This window comes from Nicotiana sylvestris, chromosome 3 (assembly GCF_000393655.2).
Source record: "Nicotiana sylvestris chromosome 3, ASM39365v2, whole genome shotgun sequence".
Taxonomy (NCBI): Eukaryota; Viridiplantae; Streptophyta; class Magnoliopsida; order Solanales; family Solanaceae; genus Nicotiana; species Nicotiana sylvestris.
The window spans coordinates 104,920,751-104,948,239 of NC_091059.1; the positions used below are offsets into that span (position 1 = coordinate 104,920,751).

The 27,489-nt window shown below is 40.5% G+C and overlaps 1 long non-coding RNA gene across 1 annotated transcript in view; it reads right to left on the minus strand.

Annotated features, from left to right (window-relative positions):
* The window catches only part of LOC138886898 (uncharacterized), a 41,719-nt gene extending 15,564 nt beyond the window's left edge, over positions 1 to 26,155 (minus strand). Inside the window, exons 1-2 of the long non-coding RNA XR_011405855.1 lie at positions 25,701 to 26,155; positions 713 to 800 (exon numbers count right to left, since the gene is read on the minus strand). This is a non-coding gene — a long non-coding RNA (uncharacterized lncRNA). The remainder of the gene's footprint in view (positions 1 to 712; positions 801 to 25,700) is intronic.
* Positions 26,156 to 27,489: the final 1,334 nt, after the last annotated feature.

Sequence of the window (27,489 nt, forward strand, 5' to 3'; positions counted from 1 at the left end):
TTAGAGTCTTAAGTTGGAAATTTGCACATCTAGTATGCACAATCTGATAGGGCCTCAAACAGGGCCACGTCGTCAAGAACTCTCTTCTATTAGTGCCCTTACTTGTTGCTATATTAGACTCTAGCTAGCTATAATTTCTTTCTAATTGAAATCATCTTTATATCATTAGAAAACATAAGTCTTTGCTCGAACTCTTATAACTCAACTCTATATCATGACTTGGATTTGAAAGAAGGGTAACAGACTCCTAAATGCCTTGTAGCTTCCTATTTATATAATGTGGTGCACAACTAATCTATAAACAAGGCTCTACTAGACATGACTTGTAAACTCCCTAGAACAGAACTGCTCTAATACCAAGTTTGTCATGCCCCAAACTTGAAGAGTCATGGCCGTCACCCGGTGCCGTACTTGGCCCGAGCGACCACTCTGTAGCTGTGGACTCTGGAGGGGTAACCCTCAACTTAGGCCGATGAGGCCATATTCTGAATCGTCTGAAATAACGTTTCTCTCATCTGTGGGGTAAAATACCCAAAAGCTCATATATATAACTGTGGAGGCTGACAAGGCCGCCATGAACATCTACTAATATACAAACTCTACAGGACTTGTCCACAAGCCTCTAGATATAACTAAACTATACCATGGTCAGGACAGGGCCTCGACCTACCCATCAAACCTGTATATATAAAATGGACTCCAAGGTCTAGACCTGGCAACTCCGAGGAAGTGAAGATTACCAACCAAGTTGATGTTTGACTTTGTCTGCTGGGAGGGTCTGTCCAACTGTCCATGAGGACCTGCAGGCATGAAATGCAGCGTCCCCGGCAAAAGGGATGTCAGTACAAAATAATGTACTGAGTATGTAAGGCAACAGGATAACTGAAAGCTGAAACTGAACTGATAATATAATAACTAAAAGTAACTAGGAGTCAAAGATAATTTGAAGATATGCTTACCTGCTGATACTGGCCCAACTCTCTCAATATAGTAAGTAAAATAGTTGTCCGAGCTTATAAGGTTCAGTATGTGTAACTAATCTGCCGTAGTAGGCTCACTCATAGGCGCTCGGCCATACTAGGCTCTGTATCTCAGTCATTATGGGCTCGTTCATAGGCGTTCGACCATTGTAGGCTCGGTATATAACTCACCATCTGATCAGAGGTTGCCCAATATGGGCCTGCCCATCAATTATATCTCGATGGTTGTGAAAATACTGTAATACTATATATATATATATATATATATATATATATATATAGAGAGAGAGAGAGACTCTCTGCTCTCTTGGCTGACAGAAAAAAAAAACTGAATATGAAGTCCCGATAAGTGAGAATACGGTAACTTATGAGAGTAGGATAGTGTATATAAATTTGGGAGTATGAACTTCTCTTTATGCCTCGTTATCAAACACATGTAATTACGAAATCATGTCAAAATGAAGGAAGGGCTTATCCTTAACATACCTTATCACAATCTTTCTGACCACTAAGTTGAACTCGCCTTTTCGTACCTTAATCTACAACAGTATGAGTACATGAGTTCATCGCTATGATGCATTGCATTTGACATGCATACTTTACATACAGGCATGGAGACACATTTCCTCATGTTACACGGTTTTGTGATATTTATGACTTCATATGCACATTGACATGTATGTATAGAGATGTACTTTTTTGATGCTATCTGAGATTGAAACTTCTTATCTGTTGTTGAAAGTTTTTGGGAAAAATCACAGATTTCTAACTTACTTATATTTTGGTGATTTCGGTGAAGATTTGGGTTTTACTGTTATACTTGAAAAGCATGCCTATTTTTCGTAACTGGGAACGAGCTGAGCATTCTATCCTTAAGTTATTTCATGTACATCTTTTATTATGTTGTTATGAGTTGTTATTGGCTATTGGTGCTGGACTCTGACCGTTGCCCAAGCTCGTCGCTGCTTTCAACCTAAGATTAGGTTTGTTACTTATTGAGTACATAGGTTCGGTTGTACTCATACTACACTTTTGCACCTTGCGTGCAAATTTTGGAGCTGATATTGATGTGTATGGAGGGAGCTGGCATTGAAGATATACTTGCGTTCCGGTTAGAGCTGCCTCTTGTTCTTGGTAGCTTTAGAATTATTAATCTGTTTATGTATATTTCGAACAGATGTGTTTATTTCATACTACTTTTGTAAACTCTAAATCTTAGAAGTTCATAATTTATACTACCTGTCTTTGGGTTGTTGTATAAAAGTTCAGTTATTTTATTATTTATTTTCTCAGTAAATCTCAATTGAATCAGATTATTGCTAATTGGCTTACCTAGCGGGTTGAGTTAGGTGCCATTACGACTAGTTTGATTTTGGATCGTGACAAGTTGGTATTAGAGCTCTAGGTTCATACATTCTACGAGTCATGAGCAAGTGTCTAGTAGAGTCTCGCGGATTGGTATGATGACGTCCATACCTATCTTCGAGAGGCTACAGTGCATTTAGGATAAACTTCCCATCTTTCTTTTCTTATCGTGCGACATTGATTCAGCTTGAAGTGTATCTCTTTGAATTCCTTCCACTCACTCGTATGCGTAGGTGAGCGCTCAGTATCAGCTGTGCATCGACGATTTGTGGTTCTGTGGATGAGGTCGAGATGTGTTTTCTATGTTTTGGTGATGGGCTAGTCTAGAGGACTTGAGGCCATGTTTAGACTGTAGCATAGGCTCGGTAGTTTCAGTTATGTGAGCATGTGCTTTTGGACTTATCTGTCCAGTAGTGTCCCTATCAGTGGAATTTATGGCTCGGTTAGTGGTTGGATGGCTATATGATGAGTATGACGTGACTGTGTGATGTGTTCAGATGGTTTGAATGTGACGAGAAGGGTCTGCTTGAGATGTGAAAAGGACTATTATGTGCTTGATTTCTGTCTTGATGTGTTGTACATCCTCGAGTAATGATCGTGTTAAAGGATCTTTCATGTCATTTATTTGTGGAACGAAGTAGATTCACATGTCTTGTGGATGAGTTCGGACTCAGGAATATAAAGTGATTACGTAGTAATGGTGGCTGTGAAAGGGGATAAGGAGATATCAGTTTGAGGCTAAGCGGGTGGGTTATCACCTGGGGGTAATCTACGGAGGTGTGATTCTTATGATGTTATGTGGAGAGTTTCCTTCAACCAGTGGGTTATATGTGCTGCGATTTGAGTTTGGATCGGTGGTGAAAGTGTACCTGACCATCACGAGGATGAATGCGAGCTTAACAGATAATTTGAGGTGCTAAACCCTTTGTGTTACATGAGCTTATGAAGGACTTAGTTGAATCTCACTACGATATAACAGTAGTAATAAAGTATGGGCATTGTAAGTTATCAAGTGTTTTGATCTATGGCTTTAAGACAAGTGGGGGAGTTTGTTATCGACGATTTGATTACATGGTTATGGGTTGTATTGGTTTCTATTTGAGGCATACTTGTGGATCAGTTATGATTTGTAGAGGCTGGTTTTGAGGATGACTTAAGCAAGAAAATATCTGGATGCATGGTTTATTACACTTTATAGGTATGTGGGAATAAAGGAATGATTTGAATTGTTATTCGTGAATGATGTAGTACGCAAGGAGAAGGAATTTACTCGGTTGATTAGAGGTCTGAATTACTTCTTTGGGTGTTGTTGTGCTAATGGGGCACAGGTTGTTCGGCCGAGTTGGGCGGTGCAATTGGGATTTGAGCAGAGTGGATGACTCTCGAGAAGGTTCTAATGGATTCAAGATTTTTACGTAGCAATAGAAAATTTTTCGAATTTTGTATATGGCTAGAATCTGAGATTTACGTTAGATGGTGTCGAGACTCGTGATATTTCTATATTATTATGGATTCTACATTTCAGTATCAAGAAGGTGAAGGAAACGACTTTAGATTCACAGAAGGTCTCTTCAGAGTGGGTGTCTCGGTTGTGGTACTTTTGGGGTGCTTAAGAGGAAATACAACGGCTTATGGGCCTTAGGGCGGAGTGGTTTTATGCTAGGATCTCTTGTGGTGAGCTTTAGGTAAGGATCGTGGTGTTCTAGCAAGGAGAAGTGTCAACTTGAGGGTAATTCAGAAGGAACTCGAAGAAATAGAACAACTTGGTAGTAGGTTGGATCAGCACTGTAATGGATAGGATCGATTCTTTTGGTTCTTGTGGTGAGGTGAGGCTTTACGGGTGTTTTGTGACAATACTCTTGGATTTGGCGACCTGCGTGGCTTGGTTGAGTTAGATGGATTCAGGTCTAATAGCTTGGTTATGTGCAAATGGATTTCAAAGTGTTCTCGATGGTTTCTACCACGGTTTGAGATGGATATTTCCTACCGGCATGAGGAGCATGTTGTGTATTGTGATTTTCTACTGGATGGGATCTTGTGAAAGGTTCCTAGCTAATTGATTATGTAGTCTACTTGTGACTCAAAGTTGATAATGAGGTTCTCGTATTTTCATATGATGGCCTAATAGATGCGGTGTGTCATGTGGGAATAAGATTTGCATGTACAAGGTCAAAACTCAGTTTTGAATGGAAGGTCATGAATTCTTAGAAAACATGGACGGTTTCGGATGACTAGATGAATGCTATTACAACTTGGTATTGCGTGAGAAGGATGCGCATTTCAAAAGGCACATTGTGTTTTGACTTACAAATGCTTTATTGGAATTGCGGTACTCGCCTAGTTGATCGACTGCTGATATTCAGATTTTTGCTATATGGCATGGAAGAACTATAGAAGTATTTCTCTTGGGGATGATTATGTATGATAGATATGTTAGTCATTCGAGTTGCGGAGTTGGGATCGGCTATGGTGATTCATGTGTTCTATGGATTTGGAGACTGGGCGATCTCAGAAGCAGATTATTTCGGGGTTGCGGACTGTGAAGATGTGGCCAAAGATAGCTAGACGGTAGTACGTGCTATGGTAAGGTCATTGTGGACTTTTAGAGGGACATTTATCCATTTGGGGATGACCGAAGTTTATTTGAGGCCCATTGGTAGGTCCGAGGAGGATATGTATTCTACCCCGGGTCGAATTTGTTGACTCACCACCGTTATTGCTAAAAGGTGTATCATTCAGTTAGAGTTGAGCTTGTTCGTGTTCTGGTATGTTATGTGTGATACTCTTCTGTGCTACGAGGGGTTGTGATTTGTTGGTTATATGCACACATGATATGGTTCTGTTAGGGCCTTGTAGTAGAATCTGAGCGAGAGGTTTATTGGGGTGTTGAATGGTTGATTGTGCCTTGGTTATGTTCTCTCGGGCTGTGGTATATTGTGTTATTTGCTTCTCCATGGATATGGCCACGCATTTCGTGTATTTGATGTTGAATTGCGTGTAGTTGTTGATTTGAGCATGGTGGCTTGAGATATTTCATCTGGACCAGTGTTTGGATGGGTTACGCATTGCAGCGGGGCTATGTTGAGATGTTATCCTTTGTGTTATATTCGTGCTTCTTGGTTCTACTATGTATGATGGGTTCGTAGCATTGTGTTTGTGGTAGAACTTGTTGAGCTTGCGAGATGGTTCTCACATTTGAGTCATTTTCCATGTTTGAATACACTTGAATTGTTACGTATTAGTGCATGGATTGCACGGTTTGTGGCTTAAGATTGTATTGGTATGGCATGTCAGTAGAGTGGCTGTATTTGATAAGATGAGGTCGCTGGACCTAGAATCAGTGCTCTCATATTTGATTGTGGTATATTTATAAGGATAATGTCACTGATCGGCTTAGAAATTGGCTATAATTCTTGTCGAAGGAGAGAGGGCTCCATGACTTGTTGATCTAATGAGTGGTTATGAGTTTCTGCATGCTTCTTTCGTCATCGTCAGTGTACAAAGGTTTTGAACGAGGTTTTATTTGATATGAGGTTTACTATCAGTATTGGGTTTGTTTTGAGCAGCTACTGTGATCGGGAATTATTGCTACGAGTATGCGAGTTATGTGGTATATCATGTGATTATATCTTGGGTTATGGATGTGACTTAGATACATCTTGTTTAGAGTTATACAGTATGTAAGTGCGAGATTCGGGTCTTGTAAGGAATTCTGGATGTTAGAAATTGGGTTCTAAGGCTTACAGACTAAGGTTAAAGTAATGATCTTCAGTTATGTTATGTTGTTAGGCTTACATGGATTGGGGTGACGTGGGATCACCCCCGGGTATGTGCATGGTAAGGTTATACAGCAATTTGATGGCTTTGGAACGACTCTAGGCATGTTCGAGGACGAACGTATGATTAAGTGGGGGAGAATGTAACGACCCGACTGGTCATTTTGAGAATTTACATTAAATTCGGCCATTTGAAGTCTTGAGTAGCTTCATAGGATGTATTATGACTTGTGTGAATCATCGATATTGGTTTTCAGATTAATTAGAATTGATTTGGGAGAAAGATTCTCAACTAGGAAGCTTTAATTTGGAAGAGTTGACCATGTTTGACTTTTAAGTATTTGACCTCGAATTAGAGTTTTGATGGTTTCGTTAGGCCTGAATGGTGATTTTGGATTTGGGCGCATGCCTGGATTTGCATTTGTATATTTCTAGAAGGTTTTGGCACTTATTGGCAGAAGTTGGAAATTTGAAAGTTTGGAATATTCATGAGTTTGACCGGGAGTTGACTTTGATGATATCAGCTTCGGATTGTGGTTCAGGGAGTTGGGATAGCTTAGTTATGTCATTTGGGACTTGTGTGCAAAATTTGAGTTCATTCCGAGTTAATTTGATAAGGTTCGGCAAGGGTTCTGGAAGTTGAAAGATTCAAAGTTCATTAAGTTCGATTTGAGGTGCGAATCATGGTTTTGATGATGTTATGGGTGATTTGAGGCCCCGAGTAGGCCCGTGTTATTTTATGAGACTTGTTGGAATATTCGGATGGGGTTCCGAGGGGCTCGGACGTTATTCGGATTGATTTCAGACCATTTTTCTTCATATTTGCATTGCTAGTTTCTGCTGATGTCTGGTGCATCAAATGTTCTTCGCGATCGTGAAGTTGGAGGTGCGATCATGTGGGGAATATCTGGAGTTGAGTATTTCTTCTTCGCGTTCGCGAATATTTGTCCACGTTCGCGTAGGTTGCTGGAGATTAAGCATCCCATTCGTGCAATTGTGTGCGCGTTCCCGCAGTGTAGAGCTAAGCCGGATAGGTCTTCACGACTTCTTCATAGCATTCATGAGCTTGGGGCTGCGTTCACGTAGAGACTTTTCGAGGCTGAGCATTTTATGATTCGCGATCGCGAAGCTTGTTCCGCGATCGAATAGAGTATTTAGGGGCAGTGCATTTTTCTTCTTTGCGATCGCGATAGTATTTCCGCGATTGCGATTCATTAATTCGTCCAGTGATTATAAGTACTCTATTTTCTGGGGTTTCGGCCATTATAGCATATTTGGAGCTATGGAGCTCGGATTGAGATTATTGTTTAGGCGATTTTCACAATATGGATTGGGGTAAGTGTTCTCTACTTGAATTTGATTATATTTCATGAATCTATCCTCATTTTTTGCATTTGGTTAATGATTACAAAAGAGAAATTGAGGATTTTTGACTAAAATTTCATGAAGTAAATTTTCGAGTTTAGAGCATCGATTTGGAGTCAGATTTGAGTTAAGCTAGTATGGTTGGACTCGTAATAGAATGGGTTGTTGGATTTTGTGAGTTTTGTCGGGTTTGGAGGTGCGGGCCTGGGTTTGAATTTTACGTTGACTTTGAGGCTTTTGAATAAAGATTCAACCTTTATTGATTGGGATTGTTTCCTTTGGCATTATTTGATGTTTTTGTGTTGCTTTGGGCTAGTTTTGAGCCGTTCAAAGGGCGGTACGCATGGGATGGCGTTTCTAGTGTACTGTTTGGCTTGCTCGATATTGGATTCGGCTTGTTCGAGGTATGCAACACTTCTAAACTTATTGTTGAGGGTATGAACTGATAGTAGGCTATAATCTCGTGTTTAGTCGTTTATCGCACTCTAATTTACTGCACTTTAATTGAGTTGGAGCTTTAATCGCTAGTGTTTTGCACTAATTATGTGTTTTATGTCTTGTAGGAGTGATTCTTAGCTATGAAGATGTTATGAAATGAATTAAAGTGATTTGGAGCTTTGAAGTCTGAGTAAAAGCCCAATGAATTAAGTCGAGATCGTGTTCGAGGATCAATGGATGATAGTTAGGGACGAACGAAGAATCGAGTAGATATACTGCACATTATCTAGTAAAATGCACATAACTTTTCGCTCAGAACTCTGTTTGGACTCCACAATATATCGTTGGAAAGCTATTTAAAAGGGCTACAACTTTCGTGTTATGATTTCCCAAATTCCCAATAGAACAAAGTGATACGTGTGCGACCGCACACTGGCCGCACATAGTGTGAAAAGTGTGCGGCCAAGTGCGCTAGCACACTTTCAGGTGTGCGGCCGCACACGTACTATCCAGGAAAAGTGTCCTTTTTTGCATAGGAGAAGGTGTATTTGTTTGGGACCTACTCTACTTGGTATATATACATGGAAAATGGTATTTTGAGGACTTTTGACATATCTAAGACTTAAGGAGGCTAAGGAGAAGTTGTAGAAGCAAGAGCACAAGGAATCCATCATTCAATCTCAACTCAAGACAAGGGTTTGGATTGTTTTATGTTTTCTTTTAACTTAAAAATTGTTATGATAAATTACTCCATATCTATGGAGTAGTTCTCTTTAGGGTTTGATGGATTTGGTGTATTGATACTTGTTTGTGGATAATTAACTCTAGTTTATGTATTGAATCATTTTGGATGTTTTAACTGTTGCATCTATATTCACTTGTTAACGTAATCGAGAGAGGCATAACTTGTGATATCTTTGCATTATATTTTATTGGTTGAAGTCCTTCATTCTTCTTAGCAATAGAAAGATGCTAGTTGAGTTGTTGATTAAAGCTAGTTAGAAGAATAATTGAGAGAGGCTCTCCTAAAGACCAATCTACTGCGAATTCTTGCATATCTTCACGTGCTTAAAATTGGTTCATCTTGTAAGGTTGAGACTTAATCGAGAGAGGAGTTTCCACTAATCAATTGAATTAGTAACCAAGTGAATTCGAGAGACTCACTTGAACATTAGAAGTGAATTAAATAGTGTTTAATCCCAAACATTTATCTTGCACATATCCTATTAACCCTATCTTCTCCCAATTTATAACTTCCTTTGCTTGGTATTGTCATTAATCGATAGTTTAGACTCTTACTTAACTTTAGTTTAAATCAAATAAATCTCTATTGTTGATCATCTTGGATAGCAATATGTAATGACTTGGCCGGTCGTTTTGAGAATTTAAGCTTCGTTCGGCGGCATAAGGTCTTGCACAGCTTCATATTATGTGTATCGACTTGCGTGCATGGTTGAATTCAGTTACCGGATGATTCGGAGTCGAATTGGAAAAAGGAATCTAGTTTTGGAAGCTTAAGCGATGAGAATTTGACCGGAATTTGACTTTTGTGTAAACAGCTCCGGAATGAATTATGGATGATGTCAGCAGCTTTGTACGGTAATATTGGGCTTAGGCACGCGCCGGATTTGGAGGTCTGTAGGGTAATTTGAGGCATTTTGGCGAAAGTTGGAAAAGTTGAAGTTTGAAAAAATGGAGAAGTTTGACCCATAGTTGACTTTTGTGATATTGGGGTCAGAATGTGATTTCGAGAGTTGGATCAGCTCCATCGTGTCATTTGGGACTTATCTGCAAAATTTGGCATCATTCCTGGTTGGTTTGATTGGTTTCGGCACGAGTTTTCGAAGTTGGAAGATTTGAAAGTGCATAGTTTGATTCATGGCACGATTTGCATTTTCGGCGTTGTTTGATGTGATTTGAGACCACAAGCGAGCCCGTTTTAGGTTATAGAACTTGTTTGTTTAGATGAGGTCCCGGGGGCCTCGGGTGTGTTCCGAGTGGGTTACGGGTCAATTCCTCCTATTTTTGAATTGTTGTTTCGGTTTTTTGGTATCCTCCTTCGCGATCACGAAGATCCCCTCGCGTTCGCGAAATATTACTGCTGACCACCTTGAAATCCTTCTTCGCGTTCGCGTTCAACCTAGCACGTTCGCGAAGGTTTGTTTTTCCCTTCATCGCATTCGCGAAGATTCCTTTCCTTGTTCTTCGCATTCGCGAAGGATTCTTTCTGGGTAGCCTCACCTTCCTCTTCGCGTTCGCGAAGCACATCTAGGTAGCTCTCATTCTATTCTTCTTCGAGAACGCGACCCTATCTCCTCTTTCGCGATGCATATTCATCTGGGAAGAATATAAGATTTCCAAATCGAGGGTTAGACCATTTTTATCATATTTTGACTTGTGGAGCTCAGTTTTGAGCAATTCTTTGTGGGTTTTTCAAGCAAATTGATTGGGTAAGTGTTCTTCACCTAATAATTAATTCCATAATTTTATCTTCATTTTTATCATTTAATTTGTGTTTTGAGTTGAGGAAAATGTTGGTTTTTGAAGAAAGTTCTCAAAATAAAAAATCGTGATTTGAGGGACGAAATAGTATCGGAATTTGATAATTTTGTGTGGTTGAACTCGTACCGGAATGGGTGTTCGAGTTTTGTAAAATTTATCTGGTTCCGAGATGCGGGCCAGGGGTCGACTTTTGGATCGATTTCTGGATTTTGTTAAAGATTGAAACTATGATCCGGAATAGTTTCTTATGAGTTTTATTGGTGCTTTGAAATTATTTTGGTTAGATTTTAGCCGTCCGGAGGTCTTTTTACCCGAGAAGTTCATTTTATAGTATCGGTTTGTCTTCTTTGAGGTAAGTATCTTGTCTAACCTTGTGTGGGAGATTTCCCCTTAGGATTTGAGTCTTCTATGTTGATTGTAGTTCGTGTACGCGAGGTGACGAGTGCGTGCTCAGACTTATTTGTGAAAAGTTGGCCTTTTAGGGTTCTTAGGTCCTTAGATTCACTGAATATGAAGTTGTTCTTGATATGACTGAGTTTCCTATTTACTAGTTTCACCTCTACATGCTTAATTGGAATTAATTACTTTATGATTCACTCTTATTGCCTATTTGACTCTTATTTGACTTAACTGAAGAATCTTTACCTCTCATGTTCTCACGCTATCTTTTCATAAATGCCTATCTTTATCTGAAGTTATTATTATCTCATCCTATAATTGTTTAGTTTTAATTGAGGCTGCGATAATATTTCTGCCGCTTATCCTTAATTGAATTGTTGAATAACCTTCGTAATTGCTCAACCTTAAAAGAAGTTTGATATCCTATATTTCAGTTGACGTAGCATTATTTGGAATTATTTGACTCGTTTTATCTTCCTTATTGTTGAATTGTATATTGTGGGATCATTGCTACATTTTAGTTTTCCATTGTTAAGTTGTTCTCTTTACGCCTAACATTCTTTAATGTGGTTATTCCTTGTGAACGGGGTCTATCGATTCGTTGTGATTTAAAGTTCTCGAGTTGATTTACTTGTCGTACTTTGTATTATTGTCATTGTTGTTGTTGTACTTATTGTGATGATGCACGAGATTTCTGCCGTGTTGTAACTGTTATCTCTCTTAATTGTGCTGCATATTTACTTTGGGACTACGGAACGGTATTCCGAGAGATCCTCCTGCATATTTGTCACACCTCTTTTAAGGGAGTTTTTTCCAATTTAAGTGACAATACGTGATTATTTATTAGAAATCAGAGTCGGCACTTGGGATAATTTATGGTGTCCCAAATCACCGGTTTAAAATCCCGAATCGAGGAAAAGTTTGACTCTGTTTTACAGTCTACGAACACATAAATCCGGGTAAGGAATTCTGTTAACCCGGGAGAAGGTGTTAGGCATTCCCGGGTTCCGTAATTTTAGCACAGTCGCTTAACTATTAATATTAGCCTAATTATCTGATTTTAAAACACTTTTAAACATATGTGCATTTTTAACTTTAAAACCGCTTTTATTATTTAAGGAATTATTTCAAGGTTATTTAAAACACATCGCAAGCCACGTGATAATAGGTGAATTTAACTTTATTCAGACCCTAAATAACCGTCTTCTGGCATAGTTTTGATAATAAAAGTGATAACAAAATCTCTTATTAGTGCTTTTAATGATTTGCAGGTTATATATGACTAAGGAAGGCTAGGGAGCACTTTTGGAGTGAAAAAAAATGAAGAAAGAAAGGTCAACCATGAAATATCCCAAGTGAACCATGCAAAAACAGGCTGAAGAATCAGAAAACTGAGTCTACCGCGGTTCCACCGCGACCGCGGTAGAACCGCGGTGAAGGATGTTCGCGGATAGAAGGAAGATCAGAGGCCATGTTTGGCCACGGTTCTACCGCGACCGCGGCAAAACCGCGGCAGGAGGCGGAAAGTTCAGGGACTAAAGTGCAAAACACGGGATTTTTAGCCCAAAACCCTATTTTAAACACTAGACTCCGCCCAAGAGAGGCATGTATTGTTTTGGAGAGTGGTTTTGGAAGAAGAACAAGTGTGAGAGATCACCCAAAACATCTTGGTTTCTTCTTCTCTTTATGTTTCTTGCAAGTTTTATGATGAACATTGTTTTAGTTTATTTACTCATAGTTATGAGTAGCTAAATCTTTTGTCTAAGGTTTTGATGGAACTTATTGGGGGATGAACTTCTTATTTATGTGAATACAAATTGCTAGTTTCAATCTTTATTTATTCAACTATGTTCTTGTTGTAGCTAATTGACAGGATCCTCAATTAGCTGTGCTTATTTAGTGTGCATAACTCGGGAGAGTGTGCATATTTAGGTTATTGTTGAATAACACCACTCCTAAAGTATAAGAGGAATCTATAACTGCGGGTTTAAAGGTGGGATTAGGGATAACGAAGCCTTGGGTGCAATCTTAAGTGAACTGTGTTAATTAAAGCTAGCTAGTGTATCTCGGGAGAGTGCAATAGTATATTACTGTGATTACTCGGGAGAGATTTACGGTAAGAAAAGTGTTCATGATTGATAGAGGTGTGTTGGTAAATTTGTATGACGCATAAACATAAGGGATTCCATCAATAGGGGGAATCTTTACCTTAGCTTTTTCTCACCATTGTTTACAACCTTAGCATCCTTAGTTTACAGCTGTTTATTTACTTGCAATTTTAGTTACTATAGAAACCATCAACTTGTGATTTAAAACATTTAGGAAGCTGGTTCTGAAGAGTTTAGTGGGTCTAAAGATAGTGATTGATAGGTTAACTCTCTGTGGATTCGACCTTGGGCGTAATACTCGTGTTATATTTGCAACGTCCGCATTGTCCTTTTTATAAGGCATAGTTGGGCGTGATCAAATTTTGGCGCCGCTGCCGGGGAGTTAACGGAATTATCAATTACCATTGCTAGAAATACAAAAATTCTTCGCGTAGGCAGTTTCTCTACACCCAATTTTTGATTGAAATTTTTGACGGTTGTTGAGTTGGTTGCACAGGTGTATGCCTAGAAACTCTACGAGGACTGGAGAACTACTTGAAGGACTCGCAGACCTTGAGAAAATATTTAGGGCATTTAACCGTGCCAACAGAAGACTTCAACCACCTCAACAAACAGACAAATTCGAAACTGACATGGGAGACACAATCGACCCTAACGGAAACGGCAGGCATGAGCAAATCAACTTGAATGTCAGAGACGCAGCACCTCTGGTGCCCGAGGGTGCACTGTATGACTGGGCACAGCCCACAGCTGACAATTTAGCTACTCCCATAGTTGTGCCTGCAATACAAGCTGAGTCGTTCCAGATCACAAATAATATGCTGCACTTATTGCAAAACAAGGGACTCTTTTCTGGGACACAACTTGAAGATCCTCAGCAACACTTGAAGAACTTCCTGTCGATCTGCAAGACCCAAAGGCAGCCCAATGTCACTCCAGAGGCTATCAGGTTATTATTGTTCCCATTCTCGGTGACAGGAGCTGCACAGGTTTGGCTAAACTCACTCCCCATAAATTCTATAGCAACGTGGGATGAGTTAGTCAAGCAGTTTCATAACAAGTTTCATCCACCCAACAAAACTGCCCAACAAATTGATGAGATCGTGAGCTTCAAGCAGAAACCAATGGAGACACTGCATGAAACATGGAGCAGGTTCAAAGGAATGTTGGTTATGTGTCCACATCATGGTATTCCAGAACAGATGTTGGGACAACGATTTTATATGGGACTGTCAGATGGCTTGAAGAATATTGTGGATGCTTCAGCTGGTGGGGCATTCTTGAGCAAGACATGAGAGAAGGTCAGAGTTTACTTGATAAAATGGCACAGAATTCGGGATGGACATCCAGGAATGCACCCATCACTCCAGTAGTACACTCAGTGCCCCTTGATCCTTCAAACACTATGGCTGAAAATATGGCGACCCTCCTGACACAAATGAGCATCCTCACCAAAAAGGTGGAGGAATCAGGACAGAAGCAGCAGGTACACATAGTAGACACTACCAATGGGGGCTTGTGCACATCTTGCATTAGTCAACCAGTTGGTAATCCTTGGAATACAGAGCTTGATCATCATCATCAGCACCATGAAGATATGAACTATGTAGCTAACTATGGGGGTCAGAGACAGGGAAATCAGAACTGGGGTCAGCAAACTCAACAACAGTACAGACCACCTCCGCCACAATATAACGCCAGAAACATGGGAGGTATGAGACCCCCCAACAACATGGCTCCGTATCCTAGATCCCAGGGGTACAACAATCAGCAGCAGGGGTACCACCCGCCTCAGCAGCAGCATGGTGGAAGACAGGATGATGGGTTTGCGAGACTAGAAGCAATGATGCAGCAGGTTATTGGGTCCACTGCGAAGATAAATGAGAGAGTAGATGCACATGACGCAGCTATCAAAAATATTGAAGTGCAGGTGGGCCAAATTTCAATGTCTCTGAATAATTGTCCTCAAGGAACGCTACCTGCAGATACCCAAATCAATCCTAAAGATCAGGGCTCGAAGCAGCTGATGGCGGTGAGTCTCCGTAATGGCAGGGATCTCGATGAAGAGCAGGAGAGAGTTCGTGACAATATACAGGCTGAGACACTTATTCAAGTACCCATTGAGCTGGATGAATCCATAAGGCTGACAGATGTGACAGTCCAGCCTGCTCAGGAAGAAAAGAATACTCAGCAGGAGACCGAGAAAGTTGCTGAAGCAGTTGAAGAGCCAGTAGTAGAGATAGTAGCTGAGAAAGAAAAGTCCCAAGTGATTGGGAAGAAAAGACCTCTTGCACCATTTCCGCAAAGGTTGGCTAAACACCAAAAGGAGGAGCAATACAAAAAGTTCTTTGAGATGCTCAAGCAAATTCAGGTAAATATTCCATTGATCGAAGCTTTAAAGGAGATGTCTGGATACGCAAAAATGATGAAAGACTTAATGTCCTGGAAATTTGACTTCCAAGACTTGGCTACGGTGACACTTACTCAGACGTGTAGTACAGTGGTAACTAGACCTGTTGCTGAAAAGCTCTCAGATCCCGGGAGTTTTACTATTCCATGTACTATTGGAAACTTTGCTTTTGCGAAAGCACTCTGTGATTTAGGGGCCAGCATTAATCTTATGCCCCTGGTCATTTACAAGAGGTTGGGCATTGGGAGAGCTAGACCCACCTCTATGCTGTTGCAGCTGGCTGACAGGACTGTGAAGCGTCCATTTGGGATCCTTGATGATGTACTTATTCAGGTGGGGAAGTTCGTGTTCCCTGCTGACTTTGTGATATTGGATTGCAAAGTAGATGAAGAAATTCCTATCATCTTAGGAAGACCATTCTTAGCCACAGGGAGAGCTCTTATTGATTGTGAGACCGGAGAGCTTAAGATGAGGCTCAATGACGAAGAGATTATATTCAATGTGCAGAAATCTATGAGGCGCCCAAGTGAGTTCGCAAGTTGCTCTCTTATTGATGCCGTGGATGTAATCGTTCAGTCTGATGATGAAGTGTTGATGATTGAGGATCCCCTCGCTGCATGTTTAACGAATTTGGAGGAAGTGAACGGTGAAGACTTGGCAGAATGGGTGTTGACATTAGAAGGTAGAGGGTTTTGGGAAAGAAATCTAGAGTTTGAGCCCCTACACTTAGAAAAGAGGGAGACTCCTCCAGCTAAGCCATCCATTGAAGAACCACCGAAGCTGGAACTAAAGTCATTGCCAGGCCACCTCAGGTATGAATTTCTGGGACCTAACTCCACTCTACCTGTTATTATCTCATCTGGTTTGTTAGATGTGCAGGTCCAACAGCTTCTACATGTATTGAAGGAGTGCAAAACTGCCATTGGGTGGACCATGGCAGATATCAAGGGGATCAGCCCCGCGTACTGCATGCATAAGATTCTGCTGGAAGAGGGGCACAAACCTTCCAGGGAACATCAGAGGAGGCTGAACCCGAATATGAAGGAGATGGTGAAGAAGGAAGTGATAAAGTGGCTAGATGCGGGAATTATTTTCCCAATCTCTGACAGCAACTGGGTTAGCCCAGTTCAATGTGTGCCTAAGAAGGATGGCATGACGGTTGTGAAGAATGACAACAATGAACTAATCTCAACGAGAACCGTCACAGGCTGGAGAATTTGCATGGATTATCGAAAGTTGAATCTAGCCACCCGGAAAGACCACTTCCCACTTCCCTTCATTGATCAAATGCTGGATAGATTAGCAGGGAGGTCACACTTTTGTTTTCTGGACGGGTACTCAGGGTACAATCAGATTTCCATTGCACCTGAGGATCGAGAGAAGACCTCTTTCACATGCCCTTATGGCATCTATGCCTTTAGGAGGATGCCCTTTGGCCTATGCAATGCACCTGCCACATTCCAACGGTGCATGATGGCCATATTCACTGACATGGTTGAGGATATAATGGAGGTGTTCATGGATGACTTCTCAGTGGTGGGAATTCATTTGATGAGTGCCTGGTGAATCTGACGCGTGTGCTGAAAAGGTGCATCGAGACAAATCTGGTGCTGAATTGGGAAAAGTGCCATTTCATGGTACAAGAAGGCATAGTTCTGGGGCACCGGGTGTCAAGCAAGGGAATAGAGGTAGATCGAGCAAAGGTTGATGTAATAGCAAAGCTGCCTCCACCAACCTTCGGTCAAAGCAATCAGGAGTTTCCTTGGACATGCCGGTTTATACCGGCGGTTCATAAAAGACTTCTCCAAAATCGCCAATCCTCTCTGTAAGTTATTAGACAAAGATCACCCGCTTGTATTTTCTGATGATTGCAGGGTATCGTTTGAGAAGCTGAAGCAGAGGCTGGTCACAGCACCCATCATTGTTGCCCCCAACTGGGAGCAACCGTTCGAACTAATGTGTGACGCTAGTGACTACGCAGTGGGGGTAGTGTTGGGCCAGCGAAAAGATAAATTGATGCACCCAATCTACTATGCTAGTAGAACGCTGAGTGGAGCCCAGTTGAACTATACGGTGACTGAAAAGGAGATGCTAGCTGTGGTGTTCGCATTCGACAAGTTCCGGTCCTACCTGATAGGATCCAAGGTAATTGTATACACTGACCATGCTGCTCTCAGATACTTAATAGAAAAGAAAGACTCTAAGCCACGCCTGATTCGTTGGGTGCTGCTTCTGCAAGAGTTTGATCTTGAAATACGTGACCGCAAGGGCACTGAGAATCAAGTCGCTGATCACCTATCACGACTGGAGGGATCTGAAAATGCAATTGAAGTTGAGGAAATTCTGGAAACTTTTCCAGACGAGCAACTGCTCGCCACCACTCATCAGGAAGCGCCATGGTATGCGGACTTGGCCAATTACCTAGCCAGTGGTATAGTCCCTCACGACCTTTCATCGGTCTAGAGGAAACGATTTTTTCGTGAAAGCCGCTTGTACTATTGGGATGAGCCCTATCTATTTAGAATATGCCTGGATAACATGATCCGGAGATGCGTCTCCGAGATAGAACAATCTTCTATTTTGCAGGCTTATCATGCATCGGCTTATGATGGACACTTTGGAGGGATCAGGACAGCAGCGAAGGTGCTAGAGGCCGGATTTTTCTGGCCGACTGTGTTTAAAGATGCACACTCATGGGTGAAGGGTTGTAATGAATGTCAACGCACCGGGAACATTTCCCGGCGCCACGAAATGCCCATTAACCCAATTCAGGAGATAGAAGTGTTCGACGTCTGGGGGATTGATTTCATGGGTCCCTTCGTCAGCTCCTATGGCAATAAATACATCCTTGTTGCTGTAGACTATGTGTCCAAATGGGTGGAAGTTGTAGCATTGCCCACAAATGATGCGAAAGTGGTGGTGGGATTTCTAAAGAAGAACATATTCACCCGCTTTGGGACACCACGGGCGATTATTAGCGACGGAGGCACTCACTTCTGCAATAGAGCCTTCGAGAAGTTGCTTATGAAATACGATGTGCGCCACAAGGTAGCTACTCCTTACCACCCGCAGACTAGTGGACAGGTTGAGGTATCCAACAGGGAAATCAAGAGTGTGTTAACGAAAAATGTAAACGCCACAAGAACTGATTGGGCAAGGAAGCTAGATGATGCACTCTGGGCTTACAGAACAACTTTCAAGACACCAATTGGTATGTCACCATACAAGTTAGTGTTTGGGAAGGCCTGTCACCTACCTGTAGAACTTGAGCATAAAGCGTGGTGGGCACTGAAGCAACTAAACTTAGATATGGAAGCTGCGGGCACATCAAGAGTCACAGAATTGCATGAGCTCGAGGAATTCAGGTATCTTGCTTTTGAGAGTACAAGGCTGTACAAAGAGAGAATGAAGAAACTACACGATCAAAACATTGTTGAGCGAAATTTCAAACCTGGGGACATGGTATTGCTATACAACTCAAGACTAAGGTTGTTCCCGGGCAAGCTGAAGTCACGATGGTCGGGACCATTTCGAGTAGTTGAAGTTTTCCCGTCAGGAGCGGTTGAAGTTGCCACTGAGAATGATTCTCGTACATTTAGGGTCAATGGTCAGAGATTGAAGTTGTATGTGGGTATGAGCGAGCTTAAGGAAGGGTCTGAACTACACTTGACTGAACCACAGAGGTCGAGCGAGCCTTAAATGCGCTCATCATGCGTCGTGCCGCGACGTTAAATCAGGCGCTCCGTGGGAGGCAACTCACAAAATTGTTGTAAGTATAACATAAACATAAAAAAAATGTCTGAATCAGAGACGCGGTCAGACCGCGGTTCTACCGCGATCGCGGTCAAACCGCGGTACTGGCCCCTCTCTGAACCCAGGTTATCGCGTTTCCACCGCGGTCGCGGTAGAACCGCGGTAAGTATATCTGAACTTGGTCTACCGCGTTTCCACCGCTATCGCGGTAGAACCGCGGCAGACACAGATCGGGTCCAGGTCCGATTTTTTTAAAAAAAAAAAAGTTTTTTTTTCTTTCCCTTTTACCCAAAAATAACACACACCCACCTACCACTAATCCCCCCATCTGCCCAGCACAATAAAACACAACCCCCCTTTCTTTTCTCATTCTCTTCTTCTCCATCTTCTCTCTATCTTCTCTCTTCCACTCTTCTCCTCCCAAAACCCCATTATCACCCTCCCTTGCCATCCACCTTCATCACCCACTTTTACTCAACCACACAAGTAAGTTTTTATTTTTCTCTCTCTACTTAATCTTCTATTTTTGTGTAATCTAGAATACTTTTACTTAGTTTCAACCTAGGTAGGCTTCGTATAATTTTTGTCAATTTTCGCTTTGTTCTTGATTTTCGTTGTTGTATGATAATGTTGTGAACTTGGTCGGTGTTAAGGTGCTTGGGGCTTCATGGTATTTGTGATGTTTTGGTAAAAAAAATCTTATCTTTTGGGAATAGTTGTTGTTAGGCACCATGTGGGCCACAATTTCGGAGTTGTTGTGATATTGCGGAGCGGGTTCTACCCACCCCTAATTGGGGAGTGTTGTACTCGATGATAGGGGGTGTTGTTTATGTTTGGAAATATATGCACAGGAGTAAGTGTGGGGTGGTGTTGGCAGAATGTGGTAAGTAGTTCTGTTGTGAAGCCTATGGAGGTTATGACCTTCACCACCCCGCTTGTGCGGCTAGTTGTCATGAAGAATTATATGGGGGCATTGTTTTGGTGCCATACGGTGGCGATGTCTGCGTACCCATCTGACTGGCACTAATTAGGATGAAGTTGATTTTTTTTTCTCTAACTCCCTGCAGGTACTATGGCACGTAAAAGGCAAAGGAGAGGGGCGGGCACATCCCTCCAGCCGACATTTGACGAGTCCCGGTTTGAATCGGAACGAGCTGAGGACGATTTTAATGCGAAGGCTGGAAAGAACTTCATTCACGAGATTCAAATTGACCGGGCAGCCCTCCGCGTGGAACAGGAGGACATGTATGAAGAAATTTGGAGGAGGGAAATGGAATTCCTCTTTGATCCGCCCGTCCCGGTGAACCGGATGATTGTTAGGGAGTTTTACGCGAACTGCCCTGCACATATGCTGCGGGAGGTGATTGTGCGAGGCATAGTGGTGGATGCCTCTATTGTGACTGTCCAACAGGTATTGCAGCTGCCCCAGTTCACGGGCGACGTTGATTTCTACCATGACAGACCAGGTGTCACGTGGGAGGCTCTGACATATGTACTTTGTGCTGGGGGGCACCCCACCTGGATCAAAGACCAAAGCACCCTGAATTCCAATTCTTTCACGCATTTGGCTAAGTGTTGGTTGACTGTCATCTGCAGCCGGTTCATGCCATCCAGCAACACCACTGATGTGAACTTCAACAAAGCATTATTGACATGGTGTTTCGTGACGAAGAAGGACTTTGATGCAGCCCGGGTAATTAGTGACGAAATGGTCATGCGAGGACCGTTGCTGTCAAAGGGGTTTTACTTCCCTTCCTTGGTGACTGCACTGTGCTTGCGGAGGGGGGTCCCCACAGGTCCTGCCGATGGAGAGTTGGCACCTGAAGCACCATTCCGCGCTTCACGCATCAGAGTGGGCAGGGGTACACGTGCTACAATTGTGATAGATGATGAGGATGCTGACCCATTTCCGAGTGCACCGTCCAGGAGATCAACTGACAGTGCGGGACCCTCTCGGCGCCCCCATACTGGGGCAGGCTTCGCCAGATCTCAGTCTACCAGGCCTATGCTGCGTTCCATGGAGGAAGAGGTCGCGGATATCCGCGCCTCAGTGGATGGCCTACACACACGAATGATGCAATGTCTCAGAGGCAGGTCCGGTCTGAGAACAAGTTCATGGCCTGGTTCCGTGCTCTGGGGAGAGCTTGCCATGTGGATCCCCACACCGTCTCCGACTCTGATTGAGTCTCAGGGAAGTCTTCTTACCCTTCTGCTCTTTACTTTCTTGATATGACATGAGGACATGTCATTATTTTTAAGTGTGGGGTGGGAGACTTGCTCTAGTTATATGTGTACTGTACATAAGCATTGTGTTTTTTTTCTTTTTAGGTAGTGTAGCAAGTCCCCCTTGGTTTTTCTTTTGGCAACGGTTCTTTTCCAAGGGTTTTGCTTGAACCGGGTTAGGTAGATTTTCCGTTTTTAGTTAGAACTGAGATAGGTAAAGGCTAGAATTTTACCCGTGATGTACACACCTGCAAACAACTAAAACGAATTTGAGAGTGTGAAGTCTAGGCTCAGTTGTGGACTTATAAATCTATGCCTTAATATTGCACATCTTGCCTTGCTCGAACGCTTGTATGAGTGTGTTGATAAACTGATTCAGAATGAGTTATGTGTCATGTGTGTGTGAGGTTTGTGGTATTTTGTGCATTGCATTTGATGCCTAGAACTTGCCCGGTGTGTTTGCAAAGCGAAATAGTAGTTTGTTCAGTCTTGGAAGTAATATAGGCATTTCTTTGTTGAGCCAGATATGTATATTTTACCCACCTAATTGTTATGTATTGTAGTTAACCCCTTTGAGCCTATAATCTTATTTCTTTGGCAACCACATTACAAGTCCGACCCAATTGCTTGAATTAACCATCTATTTGAACCATTATAACCTCTCATGAGCACTTGAATTATTTATGAACTTTGTAAAAGTTAAAGTGTGGGGTGGTTGGTTTGGCTTCTGAGTGGAACTAATGAAATAAGGAGAAAGGGTGCATTGATTTGAAAAGCAAGAGCCACTTGAAAAAAATAAATATTCTTTGATAGTGGTGACTTTTGATATAATTGTGCTTAAATAATTTGGGAGTTGATGTATATTGATGTGAAGGTGAAGTTTGGCTTGACATAAGTATGGGGTTTGAATGTTAAAGTATAAGTATTAAAGTGCTAAGGGAGTTGTAGTCACTCTTATATCTAAATGTATCATACCCGTCCCTCAGCCTACATTACAACCAAATAAAGTTCTAATTGATCCTAGAATGAATGGGCTCCATTAGTAGAGTAGTACACTACGGGCAAGCTTATGGTGCATCTTTTGTGGCATATGAATGTTATTTTTGAGAGTGAGTGAATTCTTGATATCTTCGATTCCTTGTGTTTAAATTTTATGCATGTGGAAATGCTCTCAGATTTTTTTTTAATGTGAGGGAATGTGACTCAGGAAGAAGAAGTAAGTCTTCACCTCTGTTAGAGTAACTAGAGTGAGCGCAAGTGTGTCATGGCAGTAGAGTCTGCAACTGGGGTGTGACCGGCACATTTCTTAGGCTGTTCTGTCAAAATGGAAGGTGTGACATACATGGGGTAATGCGTCAAATGGGTAGGCCTAGAAGTGTGGTTTAGCTTGCTCGAGGACGAGCAAAGGTTTAAGTGTGGGGTGTTGATAATAGGTGAATTTAACTTTATTCAGACCCTAAATAACCGCCTTCTGGCATAGTTTTGATAATAAAAGTGATAACAAAATGCTCTTATTAGTACTTTTAATGATTTGCAGGTTATATATGACTAAGGAAGGCTAGGGAGCACTTTTGGAGTGAAAAAAAATGAAGAAAGAAAGGCCAACCATGAAATATCCCAAGTGAACCACGCAAAAACAGGCTGAAGAATCAGAAAACTGAGTCTACCGCGGTTCTACCGCGACCGCGGCAGAACCGCGGCAGGAGGCGGAAAGTTCAGGGACTAAAGTGCAAAACACGGGATTTTCAACCCAAAACCCTATTTTAAACACTAGACTCCGCCCAAGAGAGGCATGTATTGTTTTGGAGAGTAGTTTTGGAAGAACAACAAGTGTGAGAGATCACCCAAAACATCTTGGTTTCTTCTTCTCTTTATGTTTCTTGCAAGTTTTATGATGAACATTGTTTTAGTTTATTTACCCATAGTTATGAGTAGCTAAATCTTTTGTCTAAGGTTTTGATGGAACCTATTGGGGGGATGAACTTCTTGTTTATGTGAATACAAATTGCTAGTTTCAATCTTTATTTATTCAACTATGTTCTTGTTGTAGTTAATTGACAGGATCCTCAATTAGCTGTGCCTATTTAGTGTGCATAACTCGGGAGAGAGTGCATATTTAGGTTATTGTTGAATAACACCACTCCTAAAGTATAAGAGGAATCTATAACTGCGGGTTTAAAGGCGGGATTAGGGATAACGAAGCCTTGGGTGCAATCTTAAGTGAACTGTGTTAATTAAAGCTAGCTAGTGTATCTCGGGAGAGTGCAATAGTATATTACTGTGATTACTCGGGAGAGATTTACGGTAAGAAAAGTGTTCATGATTGATAGAGGTGTGTTGGTAAATTTGTATGACGCATAAACAGAAGGGATTCCATCAATAGGGGAAATCTTTACCTTAGCTTTTTCTCACCATTGTTTACAACCTTAGCATCCTTAGTTTACAACTGTTTATTTACTTGCAATTTTAGTTACTATAGAAACCATCAACTTGTGATTTAAAACATTTGGGAAGCTGGTTCTGAAGAGTTTAGTGGGTCTAAAGATAGTGATTGATAGGTTAACTCTCTGTGGATTCGACACTGGGCGTTATACTCGGGTTATATTTGCAACGTCCGCATTGTCCTTTTTATAAGGCATAGTTGGTCGTGATCACCACGCTACATAAAATGCACCCGTGAGTCGCGACACGTTCTATTTAACCTTGTTAGAGATTAGAATCGAGTCACATGAAATGTACACCCGAATTTTAGAATTAAGCATCACAACTACGTCACGTGAACCGTACTTATAGCTATGACAATTAAGAAAATAGAAATAAAATTAACTAAAGTAAATAAAACTTGTCTCCTGCTCATATTTTGTTTTTAGCTTTTCATTTTGTTCGGTCGAGCCCGATACCTAAAGCATGGAACAAATTATTTGCTAATGGGCTTCGACATTTCTTCCACTCCCCACGATCCAACAATCGTTCAAATAATCCATTCAGATAAACAAGGAATCTATTAAAAAGTAAAGAAATAACAAGAAAAGCTAACAACACAGTGTGGATCTGAGTATGATATCTCCAACCTTACCCCCATTCCCTACAATGGGGGTAATTTTTGGGGTAATTTAGCTCCAACCCTCACCCATTTTTGTCCCCAAAATGGGGAATGAATAATGTTCCCTCAAATATGGGGTACACTATTCATCTCTCCCATTACGATTCATCATTTTTTATTATTATTTTATTATTTAATCTTTTAATTTATCTCTTTATATATACTCAATTATGTTTATGTAATATCTTTATAATATTAATTTTACATCTTAACTTTGGTGTATATTTTTAATAAATTAATTTTTGTACGTTTACTATTTTTATGTAAAATTGTAAGTTATTTTATTATAAGGTATAATTGTACAAAAAATATATAATTATCTCAAAAAATAAATGGCGCAAATATAAAATATTATATATTGCTAAAATTGTGCGGATATAAAATATTAGATGTTGCAATGATTTCACTTTTATTTGAATTATTAGTTAATCTATAATAATTGCTTACAAGTTATATTATTTAAAATTTTATGGAATTGTTTTAATGGAAATTACAAATTAATAAAAATAAAAGATGGAATTTGTTTAACGAAAATTAAAAAATGAAATTGAAATGAAAGATAATAATACAATGTAGAAGAGAAAGAAGATATAAAAAAGTTTGGGAGAAAAATGGGGAAATGGTTGGAGTAAGTTGTCCTTAAAATAGGGGAATCCCCATTTTGGGGACAAAAAATGGGATAAAGGTTGGAGATGCCCTAAGAATCTTTATACATGCATAATTTCCTTCCCCTTTCCCCATTTTTGGGACAAAAAATGGGGTAAAGGTTGGAGATGCCCCAAGAATCTTTATACATGCATAATTTCCTTCCCCATCGCTATGCCAAATCTTTCTAGCACTTAATATGTGACCAAGGCAACAAGTGAATCAAAATTCTCATTCAGCAAGTTTCAATCAAGTTGTATGAAAAATACATTGAATTCTCTGACATAAAATTAAACCACTATTATTTGAATTCAAACACGATAATGCCTATGTTTGTTTAAGTCATTAACTCCCATTTCGTTAGCTACAGGTGTTTCAAATCATCAGCTAGGTATATGATTACCAGCGAATCACATGTATTTTAATCATTTTTAATGAGATCAGTCACTCATACTCAAGAAACAGAGGAAAACCAATACAGATTATGAGGCAAAATGCAAAGCCAAGATTCTCAAATCAGATTTCAATCGACTCTTTCTAGACCTATTCTCAAATACTTCCCGAATTAATTTAAACCTTAAACTTACCATATTTAGATCCACATGACAACAGAATGAAGGATGAGATATGAACCTGAAAGTGAGATTTCAATTAATTCGATTTTTGAATAGTACACAGTCAGTTCTCGAGTCAAAATTCAATCGCCCAACAGCAACTCGGCGAGACAGCTACAAAATGGGATTAGGAGCCAACGAACTCGACCTCAGACGATAGCCTCACGAACTCGCCTATTCTGTTCAGGTCTGGTCATTTTTGACTGGGTTTGGAGGCAGCTTCGGCAAATCTTTCAGCTGGTGATTTTGGGGTTAGTTTTCGCCGGGGTTGGGATTAATTTTTGGTGTTGTTTTTGAGCTATTTCGCAGCCGGTTTTGCTTCTCCTTTTGGTTGGATTTCGCTGAGCTTCTGGTGGTGTTTACGGGAGCTAAGGTGTGAGGAAGATAAGTGAAAAGGGGGGGAGTGCAGTAGCTGCGGCTGTTGGGGTTCTGATGCTCTAGGTTGACGAAGAAGCGGGGATGGGTGTGGGGTTGTTGGCGGGGGGGGGGGGGGGGGTGTTCCAACAAGATGAAGTTTAAGGGGGTGGAGTTCTTGGTGTTATCGGCTAATATCTCTTAAAGGATATTCAAAAACCGACTAAATTGACCGAACCGTACTGCATCGAACTGATTTTTAAGTTTCTTTTTAAGAAATTGTAGGTTTTTATATAAATTTATAACCGCACTGATAATTAGGGTAGGTTTTTAATTTTATAAAAATAAACCGAAAAAATACCGAACCGTACTGAATAAATTTTACATATGGAAAATATATTTATTTAGTAAGTTTAAAAATAATAATGCATTAAATTTTCTTTAGGCCTTGGAATTATAAAAACTATTACAAGCCAACAAGTAATTAAACTCAAAATATTAATTCCTAAAACCTATTATGCTACTTCTACTTAAACTAAGTTATTTCAAGTATTTTTATTAGCAAGACACAAAGTATTCTAGTAATTATGAGTAGCAAACTACAATGTATTGAATATGTTTCTTTTCATATAGTTTAGATTTATCTTTTTGAATATTTAATCTTCTATAGACTTTATTCTTGAGTCTCAGCCTGGTATATCTTTCAACTCGTGTGATTTATATTTTCTTTGCCTTTGTTTGATTTCTTTTACGTTGTTGTAGAATAGTTGATGGATCTATACTCTAGCCATCTTTGTTTTTAATTCATCACCCTTTAAACAGTAAAAATGTCTAGAGAGTTTTGCTAAGTCCTATAAAAGAACGTATGTTATTGCATTCTACTTCTACTGGTGAATTTTACATGATATTAAAAAAAATCGAAAATTAACCGAACCGTACCGATACCGAAGAGAAACTGACATGATTGGGATGGTTTTGAAAAGTCTAATTTTGGTTATACATAATAAAATAACCAAAAATTGGTATGGTACAAATTTTATAAAATAACCGACCGAACCGAACCATTGACACCCCTAGGGTCTAGGTTAGAAAATCCTTTTTAGATCTTGTATATTTTTTGTACATGTTAGTCCAAATCAAGAGAAAAACTGCTGAAGGCTTCATAGGGTAGGAATTTTTTAGGTTTTTCTTTTATTTTTTCAAAAAGAAGAGTGTAGAAGAGTTCCTAGGATTTGCTTAATGGGTATTGGGTATTGGGCTAATCCGAATTGGGTTAAAAATTGGGCTCTAAAACTCCTAAAATTGTGGTCCAACACCTTAATTGACTCCATTTAATATAAGATAAAAATACTAAACAATGCAAAAACTAATCCTAATTAATTAAATTAAACTATATTAAAACATGAAACTATTTTTTTGTATTTTCAAGATTATATAAAGATGAAAATAAGGTA